This window comes from Lissotriton helveticus, chromosome 10 (genome assembly GCF_964261635.1).
Source record: "Lissotriton helveticus chromosome 10, aLisHel1.1, whole genome shotgun sequence".
Classification (NCBI taxonomy): Eukaryota; Metazoa; Chordata; class Amphibia; order Caudata; family Salamandridae; genus Lissotriton; species Lissotriton helveticus.
The window spans coordinates 151,702,494-151,718,985 of record NC_136071.1 but is presented as its reverse complement, the minus strand read 5'-3'; the positions used below and the strand labels follow the sequence as shown (position 1 = coordinate 151,718,985).

The window sequence follows — 16,492 nt, the reverse complement described above, 5'->3', positions numbered from 1 at the left end:
CCACCTCTACACACTGTGTTCCAACACATAACTTCAGTTTTAGCCAAATTAGCGAGATATCCTGAGATCGAACCAAACTCCTTCAATGTGTTTTCAAGCCATGGAATGGTAAAATCGGGGTCGCTAGTGTAAACTATTACATCATCAGCGTACATTGCTATTTTGCACTGTAAATTTTGCGATATAAATAGGCTGATGGTGTTATCCAATCTAATCGTCTGCGCTAGGGGCTCAATATAAATATTAAATAAAAGGGGAGATAGGGGACACCCCTGTCTTATCCCTCTCTGAATATCAAAACTTGGGGTCAGGGAACCATTCAATAGAATCTTCGCTGAAGCCCTGATATAACAATACTTTAAAGTCTGCACAAAGATTGGGCCCATACCCATGGCCTCCAGAGCCCTCCAAAGGTATCTCCAGCACACCCGGTCAAAGGCCTTGGCGGCGTGGAAGGCCACTACTGCCAAAGGATCCGCCCTTGTCACAGCCAGATCGATATTTCCTATCAGTAATTGGGTTTGTTCCTGAATTATTCGCCCAACCACGAAGCCTTTCTGATTGGTGTTAATCAAGCTTGGTGCCAATTTTGCCAATCTCCCTGCCAAAATGCCCATAAAGATCTTATAATCGGCATTCAGCAGGGAGATCGGACGGTAGGAGTCAGCCATCAGGGGATCCTTTCCTGGCTTCAATATTAGAACAATCGTGGCCTCCTTCCAGGATCTTGGAATCACCCCAGTGGAGCTATAAACATAGTTGAATAAATTGTGAAGTACAGGTAAAAGTTTGTTTAATAACAGTTTATATACTTCATTGGGGAGAGCATCGAGACCAGCTGCCTTTTTATTTTTTGACCTCTTTATTTGGTCCCTGCTCTGGGCGCATTTAAGACATCTCTAGAGGATTCAATGAGAACAGACAAAGACTTGTCCCTTAACCATGACGATATTGAGTCTTGAGAGGGAGCTATGTTCTCCCTATACAGATTCGAAAAAAGAGACAGGAGGCATTTCTGCATCTCTTCGGGCTTACTAGATTGGTTCCCACCGCTATCAATAATGAGTTTGTTAATATTATTTTTTGCCTGATCTATCCTCGCCTTCCAAGCCAATAAGGACCCTGCTCTTCCGCTGTATTCAAAATTTTCCATATTTCGGGTTTGCCCCTGGGCCTTACATTTCAAATACAGGAGGGTCCTAGGATTCTGCCTGACCTCCTAGAATATTTTCCATATCTGTATCAGTTTTGCCATATCCTCCTGATTAATATGGCTCCTTTCCGCTTCAAGTGCAGATATTCTACTCTCCAAAGTCTGTAGCGAGCCTCTCAAATTGGCCTTATAGGCATCCCACACGTGTTCTATTGAAGTGGAGCCTAAATTAATGGTAAAAAATTCAAGAGAAAACTCTCTGATTGACTAAATGATTCCTGAGTCTGTTAACATTGTTCTATTCACTGTCCATCTTGATTGTGGACAGTTAATGTTCATGGAATATAAGAACAGAAGGGGGTGTGATCAGATAAATGACTCGGCGGTACAGATATACTAAGAACGTTATCTATGATTTCTCTATTAATCAGAACATAATCTAATCTGAATGAATGATGATATATTTTGACGGTAGAAAGTAAAACCTTGGGCACTCCCCATCTTAGCTCTCCAGAGATCAACCAGATTTATGTTAAGTAATACATTTTTCATGAGCCTGCGCGAACGCAGGGTCCCTTTAACATGGCTCAGATTTGATCTATCTTTTACAGGATCAAGCCGGACGTTAAAATCCCCTCCTATTACCAGGGAAGGATTTGCCGATATCAGATTATCTTGTAGTTTAGCCAGGAAAGTTGGATCGTCGATATTAGGGCTGTAGAAAGATGAACAAGTCATTCCCTCCCCCTCGAAATCCAACTGGGTGATGATCCATCTGCCTGTTTGATCTGTCTGAACTGATTTAATCCTGCAAGGGACCCCTTTCTTTACCAAAATTGCAACCCCACGACTATTTATTGATTGTTGAGAATGACAAAAGCATTGTATCCAGGGGATTTTGGAAAAGATAATGTGTGACTCTATGTGGTTTAAATGGGTTTCCTGCAACAAGCAGACCCGAGCTGGTGACAGCTCTAGATATTTAAAGACCAGTCTCTGTCTCCTCGGACATCTCAGACCATGGCCATTTAAGTTCCAGGAAATAAATTGGATATTAAGACCCCCTTTCATTTTACCTTTCCACTGCTTGGGCACATTTTTCTGGGTTTAGATGGAATTCCCTAATAAACAAGTGAGATGAGGAATGTTTTTTAACTATTTTCCTCCCACTCTGCACCCCACCCTATGCTCCCCCACACCCACCCCCCCTTCCAGAACCCCCGTGACCCTTGAATCCCCCTACACCCTGAGGAACCCTCCCTTCCAATAGTCTGACGCCTATTCGGGCACAACCCCCCCCCCCCGGACTATAAACAATTAAATTACATCTACTGAATATTGGAGGCAGGAAACCAAGCTCTCAAAAAACCTCTATGTTCTTCCTTTACTCCCCTCCCTGTTTTTCATGCTGTATCTTTGCGATAAGAGTGTCTACTTCTTCTGTAGAACAGATCATATACATGTGGTTGTTCCACATCACTCGCAATGTAGCGGGGAAACTCAATGGGCTTTTGCCCCTAGACTATTTAGCTCTGCTAGTCTTTTCCCCAACTCCCACTGTCTTTCAGCCGTTATATGGGAAATGTCGGATCTGATTGAGAAAGAGAAGGGAGATAGATCTGAAAATGGAGACGAGATAACCCCTTCCTTTAGGGCAGCGAACAAAATCTGCTCTTTAACTGAGTATGACAGAAAATTTACTAGTATTTTCCGGGGTTTCTGCCTTCCCAGATTTCTTTTAAAAGGGTTTCTGTGAACCCTCTGGATTTCATAGTTAAGGTCAATGTTAGGGTGATTCTTAAGAACTGTGCCCTTCAATAAGGTAATCAAAAACTCCTTTATGTCCTCTCCCTCCAAAGCATCAGGAATGTTTAAAAATGTCAAGTTGTTTTTCCTTGAATGAATCTCCAATCTTTCAAGATCGTCTTTCAATTCTTTATTTTGCGTGGATAATTTCGCCAACTGTGAGACAGTTGACTCAATCGCATTTTTCATCTTGGGGATTTCCTCTTTGATTGCCTCGGTCCTCGCAGTGACCTCTTCTAACCTCTGAGCAAGAGCCTCACATGATGTCCGGATAGCCACCTGGTTCGCCTCCGAGACTAGAAATCTGTTCGCCAATTCTGCTTGATTCGCCTTGGAAACTGTAAATCTACTTGCCATCTCATCTTTCAGGGCCAAAAGAAGGTCCGCAAGGGAGTGCGTGCTTGGTACTGAGGTGCTCTGGGTTTTGAGAGGAGGGGGATTAGGTTTTTATTGCTCTGACCAGCAGAGCTGCTTGGATCCTCCATTTGCGCTATAGCCTGCTCCTCTTCCAACTCCGACCCAACCTTCTGTGCCAGTTCTTGCTCAGCCCAGCCCATTCCCTCCCCTTGGACCTGGTCTTGTTCCTGATCCTGAACCTGATCTGAATCCAGATCTTGCTCCTTCTGTTGTCCCAACACTGAATATCTATTGGTGAGACTGATCTCCGGATGCACCTCCAGTTCCGTGCTGGTTATCTTGACAAGTTCCACAGGCTTAGATAGTTCACCAGGAATCAGCAGATTGGTTTTATCTTGAGGCCCACATGCTCTCTAAGTTTGCCCCTCAATTCCTTCGCTTTTAGGGCTATAAGGGGAGGAGAGGGAGCAAGGGATTATGATGAGACCAGTATAGGAGCAGGAGTGGTCTCGGAGATGGACTTAGGCGTGCCTTTGGTCGCAAGTAAAGATGATGGAGGAAACATTGGTTTTGTTGAGGAGAGAGACATGACCTAATAAAAGGTTTTCAGAGACGGGGTCATTTTTGATTTGGTAAGAGTTACTTTTTTGTCACGAGATTTCACCTTACCCTTTTGAGTTTTAGCTTTCACTGGGGTTACTAGCCCACCAGTGCTCCTCCCCTGTTTTCTCTGTCTTACAGAAGTTTTAACTTCCGCCACGGGTGGGGAGACTCGCAGAGGTAGGACTGAGTGCATTATCATCGTGTTGGATGCCAGGTGAGCTGCCCTTGCCCGCAGTGAATGTCTACTCAATTTAGAGGGAGATGCTCCCTCTTGAAATACAGCACCCCTCTCCATACAATCAGGAAAACCCTCCCCCAAACTACTCCCCGCTACTATTATCAGTATACCTTTACTGTTAGCCTTGATTGCCACGATCGCTGTACCCGGCGATAATTTTCCTGCGAGCAGAGTACCAACAGGAAGCTTGATGTCTTCACGAGCTTCGCTCAAGGCGAAGTTGTTTATTGCTCATACTACACTTCGCACCCCAATCCTCTCCAAACACATGATCATAGTCCGAGGCTTTCTCTTCCTCCAGCTCACCCGCATGGCTGCACCGTGCTTTGGCTCTGCAGGCCAGGATGCTGACATCGAAGTGCAGGGCCCATCGGGGACACACCGCACCAGGCATGCGAGAGCCAGCTCCCTCACTCTGATCCCTCGATACATGTTCTCAGTCCTACAACTCTCCAAGCAGCAATAGGACGAGTGAAAGAGAAGCCTTGCACGCTCCTATAGAATCAGGCCCAGCATTTGGCGCATCTAGTGGTCGGCGGCCACTGTCTGACCTAATGCTGAATAGAATTGAAAAACAGTTTTCCTCATCATAGGTCCTGCGTGTTCTGGTCAGTTCCAATGTTACTGCGAAACTGCCGTAGAACAAGGCAAAGAGTGCATCGGATAATTCTCACCTCCGGCACTGCCACACAATCTGGTTTGATTGTACATTATACGTGTTCAGCTTTCGCTAACCAGCTATGCTTGGACACACCTTGACTACAGATTGCCTTCCATGGCTTGAGGCAATCCCATGGCTTGACTTGCCCTTTCCTTTTAACCGGTCTGAGTTCTAGTGACACTTGCAGAATGCTTTATATCCGTATAAATGCTATACCTGTCAACAAGTCTGTCTGAACGTTTGTTAACCCCTGCAAGGTTAGATCGCTCTCTCCTCCCCTCCCTTTTTCTGTACGATTCATTATTTACCATCTAGAGTTAACAAGCACGGCAGGTCTGCCGGCACAGGAGGAGGCGCGGGCGCGCCGCACATGGCAGACTTTGGCCGCGCCGCGTGGCAGTGAAAGTGGCAGGCTGGCAGCAGGGGGAGGGGGCATGGGCGATTTCCTTTCGGGAGCATGCGACCATATGGCGTCACCATATGGCGCTGCGCGCTCCCGAAAGGAAATCGCCAAGATGTGCACTTCTTTGCTGCAAAAGCTCTGCCGATGGCATTAGGTCTCCTCCTATGCAACGCATGCACGCTGCGTAGGACGAGACCTAAAAAGGAAGTCAGGCTACAGTGACAAGGTAAGGTGTACGTGACTGCAAAATAAATCTAGCTTCTCTGGAGGAGTTATATCAAAGAACAACGGTTCCTGTGGTGTAATATTTTTTAATATAAACTTCATGTGTAGCTTAATAGCAATTGGCATTAACACAGAGGGTTGACAGGGATGACGGAAAGGAATACACAACCAATTATATACATTTCAAGAATGTTTACTTCATTATACCAGTCGTATTCAATCGTATTTAAATTGTCACACAGTCATGCGAATATATATAAAAACACAAGTTAGGTGCACAGTGTCCCAAGTGTACATATAAAACCAAAATAACACTACATACAACATAAACTATATAAGGGCACAGTGGTTTCTTATTGTATACATGAAAAAAGAAAGGAAAATCACCAAACAAGACATCAATAATTATTGTAGTGGTTCTACACAATCGTAGGCACTATTATAGTGGTTTACTTCCTTATGGCGTTTCGACCCTCAGGGATATGGGTCTCGTCAGGACAGGGCAATGTGGGACATCTACAATTAAAAGGACGAAGTGGGAGTGAATATAGTGTATGACAACTGTTATCCATTATATATATGGACAAAGGACCAAAAATACCTGGATAATATCTTGTATTCACCCATACATGGTGAAGAATCAAAAATCACTTACAGGTTACCCAGCCGGGTACTGTTATAGAAAAAGAGAAAAAGTACCAGGATAGAAGTCAATTAAGGAGGACTGACGATTATATTCTTATCACACAGCCCTATTTCTTATGTGTGACTTTCCACCCTGCTATGTGCAGGTATAGTACTTACCACATGTAGTGGTCAAGGAACAGGGATGAAGTGTGTATATACAATGGCGCTTTCAATATTCTCACAGGACAATGCCTGTTAAAAGCAATATTAGCAAAATACGATGTTAATAATTGCCATCATTTGCGTATATTGTCAAGTCAACATATTATTACAATGTTTAATTCTGAGTTTAGAATTTTACCTGAACACATGGAAATTGCGCCAGATAACAAAGATTAAATCCGCGTCTTGGATAGAGATGAATTCAAATATATTCAACAGGACGATGCCTGTTTAGAAAAAATATAATAAAGACCAGAAAGGAACGTGTCATTAATAATTTCAAAAACACGTTTCTCGCCATATTCCAAGTCGATAAAACCCTTGAATTATCCATACTACAAAAATTTACCTGTGTAATGTGGCGCCCGATAGCGTATCACAGTTGTCTCAATCGATGTGTTAGAAAGCGTCTCCCCGCCCTTCCGGTTACCATCTCTTGTCAGACATGACGGTGAGAGTCAAGAAAACTCGATCACCGTCAGGTCTTGTAGTCGAATGCGGAGGCCGGTAGTACTGCCTGATCACTTAACCCAGTTGCATGTACAGACTATCACGAGTGTGGCATTTGTTGTGACAAAAACGGGCATAGTGGAAATTATTTATATGAAAAATTGACTATTCCGGTAGTTTGTGGAAATTGCAGCTTATTATAGTGGCGATCATAATATATAAAATAGCATCTTTCTTATGGAATACATGTCCACAATGTAGTTATATCGACGGTCATCACACTACTTTGTCAACTCATTTGGAAAAATGTGTAAGTATTCAACAAATGAAGGTCAATTGTACGAGTTACTCAATACCGAAGGCGTGGATTAGATCTTCCATCAACACCTTGGATACATATACACTTATCAAGGTGTTTAGTATAGTACACATAAAATAACACTCGTAACGCACAATATACATTGTTGCAACCAATACACAGTAAAGTATACATTACTTGTTGTGGAAAGTACAATTTACATAGTAAAGACACAATAAGTACCTTTGTCAGCGTCTACACGCAAATTGTAAATACATGTCTATATGGTATTATTTCTCAGGAGAACAAGCTAGTTACTCATGTTTGACACATATCCTCTCCATTCATCAGCAGAGTTTAGACCATGATTGATAGAATCAAGTCTATGGATCCAGTGACATTCTCTACATTGTAAAATCTGTGAGATGTCACCTCCTCTGTCTGGCATGGTTATGCTGTCAACAACCTGCCATTTGATTTGATCTGCAGTATGATTATGGTCTCTGTAATGTGTTACAAGTGGTGCTGTCAGGACTGACTTCCTGATCCGACTCCGATGTTGGCGTATCCTTGCTTTAATGGGCTGTTGTGTCTGCCCAATGTAGGGTAGCCCGCAAGGACACCATATGCAATATACAACACAGCGTGTATTGCAGTTTGAAAAAGCTCCCAATGTATGAGTGACTTCACCGTGTTGGAACATGATAGTCTTGAAAGTGAAAGGACAGGCCACACAGTTCCCACATGGATAGTGACCTACCACTGGTGGCAGGCCCATACTGATTCCAATGTACCTATGCCATCTCTTGTCTTCTCATTTGAGGAATGCACGAGATGATCTTTCAGATTCTTGGCTCTTTTATAAGCAAACAATGGAACCTCAAGTGATGAATCGATGTTCTTAATAATATGCCAGTTTTTTGTTATTAGACTGCGAATTTTGTTTGTATGCGTGCCAAAAGTGTGACGCATACAATCTTCTGCATGTCTTTTTTAGGGCGTGTCACCAAAAGCTCCTCCGGTGGACAATACCACGCGCGCTTTAGTGATCTCTTCACCAATTTGTTGGGGTAGCCTCTACTGAGCAATTTCAATTTAAAAAAAACCTGCTTCTTTCATATAATCTTCCCTACGGGCACAGTTGCGACGAATGCGCAAAAACTGACCGAAGGGAAGGCCATCCCTTAAAGCTCTTGGATGATGGCTTTTATACGAAAGTAATGTGTTTCTCTCCGTGTCCTTTCTGTGTAGTGAAGTGATCAATTTATCACCTTCACTCATGATATTAAGATCCAAGAAGGCAATGGTGTCTTTCTGAATTGTGGACGTAAAGGTAAGATGTTGTTGAATGCCATTCAAATATGTCACAAAGGCATTAAAATTTTCAGTAGTACCACTCCAAACTAAAAAAATATCATCAATATATCGATACCAACACTTAATGTTGGCACGATATGGATTGGAATCATTGATGGCAATGGATCGTTCAACCTGGTCCATATAGATATTCGCCAGGTTGGGAACAAAAATTGCCCCCATGCTTGTCCCACAGCATTGTTGATAATATACCCCATTATGTACAAAATAATTCTTTTGGAGGGCAATGCGTAGAAAAGAGATTATAAACGAGGTAGGGACATTCATAGGCCTTGCTCTGGTGTCAAGAAGACTTTCAATAGTAGCAATACTGTCATCCTGTGGGATGTTTGTATACAGTGATGAAATATCTAGAGTTGCCAGCCAGTCAGTCTTCATGAAGGAAATAAAAAAAGTAGTCCCAAGGAACATATTACCACTTGCAGCGTAAGGAACCTGTAGTTGGCCAGTGCTCCCAAGCGAAACACGGAAGTGATGTAACGGGAGCACCAACCAATGAGGAGCGAGCAAAGAAGACTGACTCAGGAGTCAGCATATGGTAAGCAGCAGGCGGGATTACACGCCGTATACTGACTACAACAGGTCTTGCAGACAGCGCATGCATGCTGACGCTCGATCTAAAATGCACTTTCCGACCACCATGCTGGTGGTTTCATCATAATAGGGTGGGTGGGGCTGGCGAATCACTGTCGGACGGTCACCTGCCCGATGCGATGTGATCTGACCGACGCCACCATAATTAGGGCCTATGTTTCACATTTGTTGTCTTTACAAGAGAACACTGCCTGACAGAGTGAATATAGCTGAAAGCCATTCTTTGTTGAATATTTATTCTAAGTCTCTTCAACAAAGCCTGACATAATCTATGAAAAATCAGACATAGAGATGTAAAACTCTGAGAAGACTATAGGCATACAAATGTGTACCCACCTTAATTTAAGCTACAACGCATTCAGCCTTTGCTGGCTGCCCGGCACTTAGCAATGAACACACACAGCTGCATTTATGAGTTTAAAATAGAGCTTACTGTTCTAGAATGAGGTATGCAGGTACGAACCATCTTTAAAAACTCAAAACAGGCTTTATTGTTAATGTGCTACTAATGTGCTAGAACAAGACCTACTATTGTGCTTAGAAGGAGCAAATGAGGGTGTTGATGCAGAGCTTCCCTACCAATAATGTTGCAGTATTTCTTATTGTTTAAGTTATTCAAAAACCTCCTTGCTGCCTTACTATTCATATTCATTGTGGTGACAATTCACCTTGTATGAACTAGACTTGGGTTTTAAGATAAAGGTTTTAAAACATTTATCCAGTCTTCTAGGGATCCTTGGGTGAATTATTTTATGAAAGAGGATTTGGCATTCTATTAGCTGTACAAAACAACAATTAATAGTGGGAAAGGCACTCCTAATTATCAATTGCAATACTCAAAGTAAGTTTAAACTCAACAAACATAATTACTCATGCGTGCTACAGAAGGAGATGCTGTGTCCAAACTGCATCAAAAAATTAAACATGCATTGTAATCAAGCGCCGGGAATCATACGGAAGAGGAGAGGTCCGAACCGTGGAATTCAGAGTGTGAGGCAGATACGAGCACAGTTTTCTTCGTTTCTGGTTTCAAGAGACTCACGCCGTAAAACCGCAGACTATTGGTTCACGCAGCTGCAATTTCAGAGATAGATTTCTAGTCGCATCGTCCAGAGTCACACACGCAGAAAATTCCCGTGCTTTTCGTTTTCGCATAAGCAGATTAGCTGTTCCTGTAAGAATCCGCATCCCCACACGGTGTGCTCACCTTGCGAAGCGGTTGAGACAATTCTCCACACTGGCATTTGCTGAACACGCCCATTTTCACAAAGTTTCAGTTGGCTTAGAAGTACCGCCCCCGACGAAGGGCCGGATGGCCCGAAATGCATTGGGCAAGGGCAAGAAAAATGATCAATTCGTTGTCACGACTCAGACTTATGATGAAATATTGTTGTTTGGATTAATCTGACTAATGCATTAATGTATTTTCGTAAATGAATTGCATGTTATGCAATGATGATACTTGATGATTTCTAAGTAAAAATACGCAAATGTAAACAAAGGAACATTTGATAAACTTGGTGAAGAAGTTTCCATTGCGGATTCGCAACAGTGCACAGGGGGCAAGCGGTTCCGCTTGATTACAATGCATATTCTATTAGCTGTCCCAGAGGATTTGGCATTCTACTAACTGTCCCAGTTTAGTCTCATGGGACTGCATGTTACCTGCAACATATCTTACATAAACGCTGCTCAGTGGGTGGTGTATGGTTGAAATTCAACTGGTTTTCTAATTCGAATTGGCCCACTGACTGAGTCATTCATTCTAAAGGGTCAGAAATCCAAACTGTGGCTCAGAAAAACTCTCGGGAACGTAACAATATGGGAATCCAGGATGGCACTCAGATATGTAACACCTGGTACAGTGGGATTCTGGCAGTGAGGACCTCTTGCACTATGATCAACTGGTACCATGGTCCTCTGGAGGCAAGGTACCCTGGAAGAGAACATGTTTTCAAGTCTTGGACCCACACCTCTGGCAACTCTTGATGTTATGTTCCTCTGACGTCCAACATTATAGTTTTACATGCCTCAAGCATCAGATCAACGCAACAAAGATCTTTGTGGTGAGCTTTCCACAAGCTCTCTACTTCTATACCCTGATGCTCTTAGCTCCTTTAAGCCTCTTTTCTGAACTTCGTGGCTTCTGGTCTCAATAGCAAGGAATTCACTGTTGAGAAACCCCAACCCCCTCCCCCCTACATAAACAATAATCATTGAGGATCTTCTACATGTCAAAGGAATCTGCCTGACATTAAGAATCTCAATCATCAAGTCAAGTGTCTCAGCATCCAGGAAATCGGAAATGGCAGAAAGTCTCTGAAAGACCTTTGCCAGTTGGACTTTAGGACTTCGGTAGAAGCATAGCTAGGTACACTGGCCCTCAAAACCTGTGAGGAAACAGGTTAAACTCCTGAAGGATCTTTGACCCACAGCCCAGCACTTACATTTTTTGCACCATGTCCTCTTACATATGGAATAAAATCCCTTTTTCTAGACAATTGAAAATCCCAAAGTGGAAATAAAATGGTAAGTAGTGTGTTAAGCCCACACTAAATTCCACTTTAGACATACTGTCAAATTACAGGATCCCCATTAACAGGGAAGAAATATTGGACACCTAGCTGACAGAAACTATTAAAACAAAAGAGAAAATGGTGTGTAAAGCACAAAAAAGACTCACAGAATTAATTTCTCCAAGAAAAATTGTTAACAGGGCAAGTTTTATTTTCACGGATTGAACTCAAAGCAAGTAGAAGAGAAGGACTAAGGGACTGCCACTGTACTACATTCGATGCTCATGGGAGTGGCCTTGCGTCAGCTAACTTAAAATAAAAGTGCAGTTTTGCTTCTATGTTAATGTTAATATGTTAATATTTATTTATTAAGCGCACGTACGCCCAAGGGCTTCATGGCGCTGTCAAAGGGAACATAACACAGAGTAATACTCAGCAATAAGCCTGACAAAACAGCCATGTTTTGAGAGAATGTCTGAAGCTAAGAATGTCTGCACTCATTTTTAAAGAGAACGGGAGCGAATTCCAAAAGGTGGCTGCAAGATGGTCAAAGCAGCAGCCGCCAAGGCGTTTTTTTTTTTTAAAGGATGGGACAACCAATAAAGCTTTATGAGCAGAACGAAAATTTAATGAGGGGTTATATCTGGAAACAAGGTTTTTTATAAACTTAGGGCCTGTATCCTGTAGAGTTTTGAAAATAATGCACCCAGTTTTAAACGCTATACGCTGTGCCACAGGTAACCAATGAAGTTGCTTCAAACCAGGTCTAATAGACTGACATTTTGTTTGTCCAAGGATGAGCCTGGCAGCCTGGTTCTGAACAAATTGGAGCCTTTTTTGCAAGCCCTCTGGAAGTCCCAAGTAAAGACTATTTGAGAAGTCCAGTCTGGATAGAACGAGGGCAATGGTAACCTGAATAAGTGCAGCCTGCGTGAGGAACTGGGCTATTTTTTTTTATTTTCTTAAGTTGAAAGAAGCTGGCAGAGACTACAGTGCCAATTTGTCCTTCCGCACTAAGTATAACTCCCAGACTTTTGACCGAGGAAGATCTCACGGGTGGAACCCCCATACTGGATGGCCAGAAGCATGGACTCCAACTCAATTCGCTTTTCCCAGGCAAGATTAATTCTGTCTTGCCTGGGTTAAGCTTCAGGTGATTAAGGCTCATCCATCTCTGTATATGGGTCATTGTATTTTGGAATTCCACCACTGAATCTTTGGTGTTGAGAGGGAAGACCAGTTGGAGATCATCCGCATTGTTATAGATGGTGACTTTAGCATTTCTTAGAGAGTATAGTAGTGGGCGGAGATACAGATTAAATAATAAGGGTGACAATGATGATCCTTGCGGCACTCCGCATGTGGTGGGGGAAGTAGGGGCTGTGAAAGGACCTAGTTTTACTGACTGCGTGCGTCCTGTGATAAAGGAGGTAATCCAGCTTAAGGCAAGGCCCCTGAGGCCGGCTTGTTCGACACGGTTGATAAGAATGGTATAATCAACCGTGTCGAACGCTGCCGACAGATCAAGAAGTACAAGGGCCTGGTGGATACCTTTATCAGCATTTCGCCTTAAGGTGTTTTGGACAGCCAGGATCACTGCTTCCGTCGAATGACAAGGGCGGAAGCCCGCCTGGTTGGATTCAAGATATTCTGAACTTTCTATAAATTTAGACACACTTGTAGAAACGTGGGCTTCCAGAATTTTTGATGTATAAGGTAACAGAGATATAGGTCTGTAATTTATCGGATCATGTGGGTCTGCTCCTGCTTTTTTAATCAATGGGATAAGCAGAGCTTTCTTAAGGCAGCTGGGCACTTTACCCTGTAAGAGTGAGCCATTTAGCAAAGAAAGGATGCCCTGTGGAATTGCTAACCCCACCTCTCTAAAAATATGCGGGGGGCAGATGTCATCAGGTGATCCAGGTTTAACCCGTGCACAGAGATCAGACAAAATGTTTGCATTGATGGGGGGAAAGATTTCAAGAATGAAGGGGTTGTGATAGACATCATCCAGAGGAGAAGGGGGCAAAGAATTTAGGATACTCTGCTTGATAGTAGTGATTTTATTTAGAAAGAACGCATTCAGCGAATTGCAGAGCTCTTGTGTGGGAGTGACCAAGGGGGTGGTTCTATCACTGTTACTAAGATCATTCACAATGTTAAACAGGTCTTTTGTCTTATTCTGTGAGTTTAGAATTTTCTCAGAAAAATAGTCTGTTTTATGTTTTAAAATAAGTTTTTGATATGTTTTACGGGCCATGCAGTAATTTACTTTATCTTGTGGTAGGTACCTGCTCCTCCACTTCCTTTCTTTTTGACGCACTTCAAGTTTTAAGATCTTCAATTGTGGGTTGAACCACTTATGGGCGTCATTAGGGCGTGAGCGGGGGAAATTCACACAGGGTGCATAGATGTCAGCTGCCCGTTGTATCCAGCGTGAAAAGGCTTATTCAATGACATCGATGTCTTTGGTCATTGGAGGGAGGGTCGAGGCCAAGGTGTCCAAAAAAGCCGGTGTGTCAATACCCTTCCATTTCCAAATTTTTCCACCCAATTGAGATGACTGTTTTATGCCTCTATCGATGGTAAGTGTAAAGTATATAAGGAAGTGGTCGGACCAGATGCAAGGAATTATGGAAGTAATGGATACAAGAAGATTCTGAGACCATATTTGGTCCAAACTATGCCCTTTTTCATGGGTAGGGGAATTGATCTGTTGAGTTAGATTCAAGTCTAACAGTAAGTCCTAAGTTCTGCTGCCTGGGCATCTGTCTCAGTAGCATCAAACCAAAGGTTAAAATCCCCACTTAGGACAATTTTAGAATAGTTTGTTACGAGAGAAGCCAATTGTTCAGCCAGTAGAGCAGGGAAAGTAGGCATGGATTGGGGGGGTCGGTAGAGTAGGACTAGTAATAATGTTCCATTGTCAGTATCAGTCTTAAAAACAATATTCTCCGATCCAGTCAGGACAAGTGGTGGGAGTAAAACAAGCTCGTGGGTGTTATGAATAATAGCAGCCACTCCTCTGCCTTTTTTTCCTGAGGGTCTATTGACATTTAAGATTTAGTAGTCAGATGGAACAGCAGCCAGAATATCTGGTAATGAGTCCTGGTTAAGCCAGGTCTCGGTAAGAAACATAATGTCAGGTTTCTCAGATATCAGCAATAGGAAAATGTCCATTTGATGTTTAACCATAGATCGCGTGTTAAGATAGATACAGTGAAGCTTAGTCTGTGGTTGGAAAAAAGGGTTAGGGGCAGTACGTGGACCAGAATAGTTAACATTGCCGGCTGTGTACTTATATTTAGAAATACCATGGAGGGAGGCGCGTTTAAGTACATACAGGGGAATTGGCGGGCAAAGGTGATCGGGGGGGTCTTAGCATAACTAAGTCACGAGAGAAATAAGTGTGTATTTGATCATAAGTTTTGGCCCCTGGCCCCGGCCGGCCGCGGACGGGCGCAGACGGGCTTACCTTAGGCGCACCTTCGGCGCGCCATCGTCGCGCCCGCTGCGCTCCTGGATACACATGGCGTTTTAAGCCCTGCCTCCCAGAAGAGCTAGACCGCTAGCTCCGGGCCAGCCCAACCAAAGATGGCGCCTCGCCTCGCCCTCCACACAAACGGCACCGTCAGCCGCGGTGGAACGGGGCGGGGTACAGTACAAAGTATACAGCAACACAGTGCACAAAATTGGTAAGTGATTTAAAATATTGATTTAAAATAAGAGACAGCCGCCGACATCTAAGTCATGCCAGTACTGTCTTGCGCCATCAACAGGGGACTGTGCGCGGTATAGCGCTGAATACTACTGTTAGTCGGTTCCCACAAAAGAACCTCAGTTGCTGCCACCAACCTTGAGTCCTCTACACAAAGGCTTCTACACAAAGCCTAAAGAAAATATCCTAGCATATTTTCTCATTTAAAAAGGTGAAAATAAAACAGTAATTTCACAATTGTTTGTTGATGTTTTTGTGAACCAATTTTTTATTTCACAGTAGTTTTTTCATGTTCATTAGATATGTTTTCTTTAAAAGATATGAAATAAAAAGAGTTGCATTTACGAAGTAATTTAGGTACAGAGTTTTATCTCACGCTAAAAAGGTGGTCCAGGATTCTGGCCAGATATGAACACATTCAGTGACTATTAATGAAGATTCCATGATGGCGAACTATTGTTATAGATCGATTCAATTTTTTATTATTCTTATTTATTTAAGTTGCACAACAAATGCCAGAACTGAAGCCTATCTTATCGGGGCCTACAAACAAGACAATACATAAGAAAAAAGTTACTTACCTGTAACTATAGTTTTCCAGCTTTGGTGTATTTTACAGATTCACACACTCAGTAGAGAGTGGCCTGGCTCCCACCATCCCAGAGCTTGAGACGCTTGCTAGTATATTTCAAGCAATTGAATCTATGAAAGGCCCAGTGCTGTAGAACAAACAAGTTACCTGTAACTAAAGTTATTCAGCATTGGTATCTTACATAGATTCACACGTGACCTCCCTCCTCCCCGGTGAGGCTCACCTACCAGATAAGATCCTATTCACACATAGCTGTTATGAAATTTGAGGTATGGTGGTCTCTTTGGTGGTGGTGTTCACTGTGCTCTCACATCATTGGGTAAAGATCAAATCCTTTCCAATAAGGTTACTGTGCTACTAAAATGCCAATGTTTGAGTTTTTTCAAGTTCTGTTTAGCATTATACTACTATTTTAAAGTAATCGAGGGACTTCCACAGCAACAATGGGAAATGATTCTAGTGTGTGAATCTAAGAAAGATCCAGTGCTGGAGAACTGATATTGCATGGATAAAGGACAATTAGAAAACACATAACACATGGAATAGAATAGCAGGACTGAGAAAAGGTAAATCAGTGCAGCAGACAACATTAAGCCTAAGAGAAGCATATAGTTGGGGTAATTAATTGTATAAAGGCAAATAGAAAGCTACA

General features: G+C 42.8%; 1 protein-coding gene across 8 annotated transcripts in view; it reads right to left on the bottom strand.

Annotated features, from left to right (window-relative positions):
- LOC144786046 (kinesin-like protein KIF19) overlaps positions 1 to 16,492 on the bottom strand; it is a 1,675,385-nt gene that overhangs the window by 1,129,136 nt on the left and 529,757 nt on the right. The window lies entirely within an intron of this gene.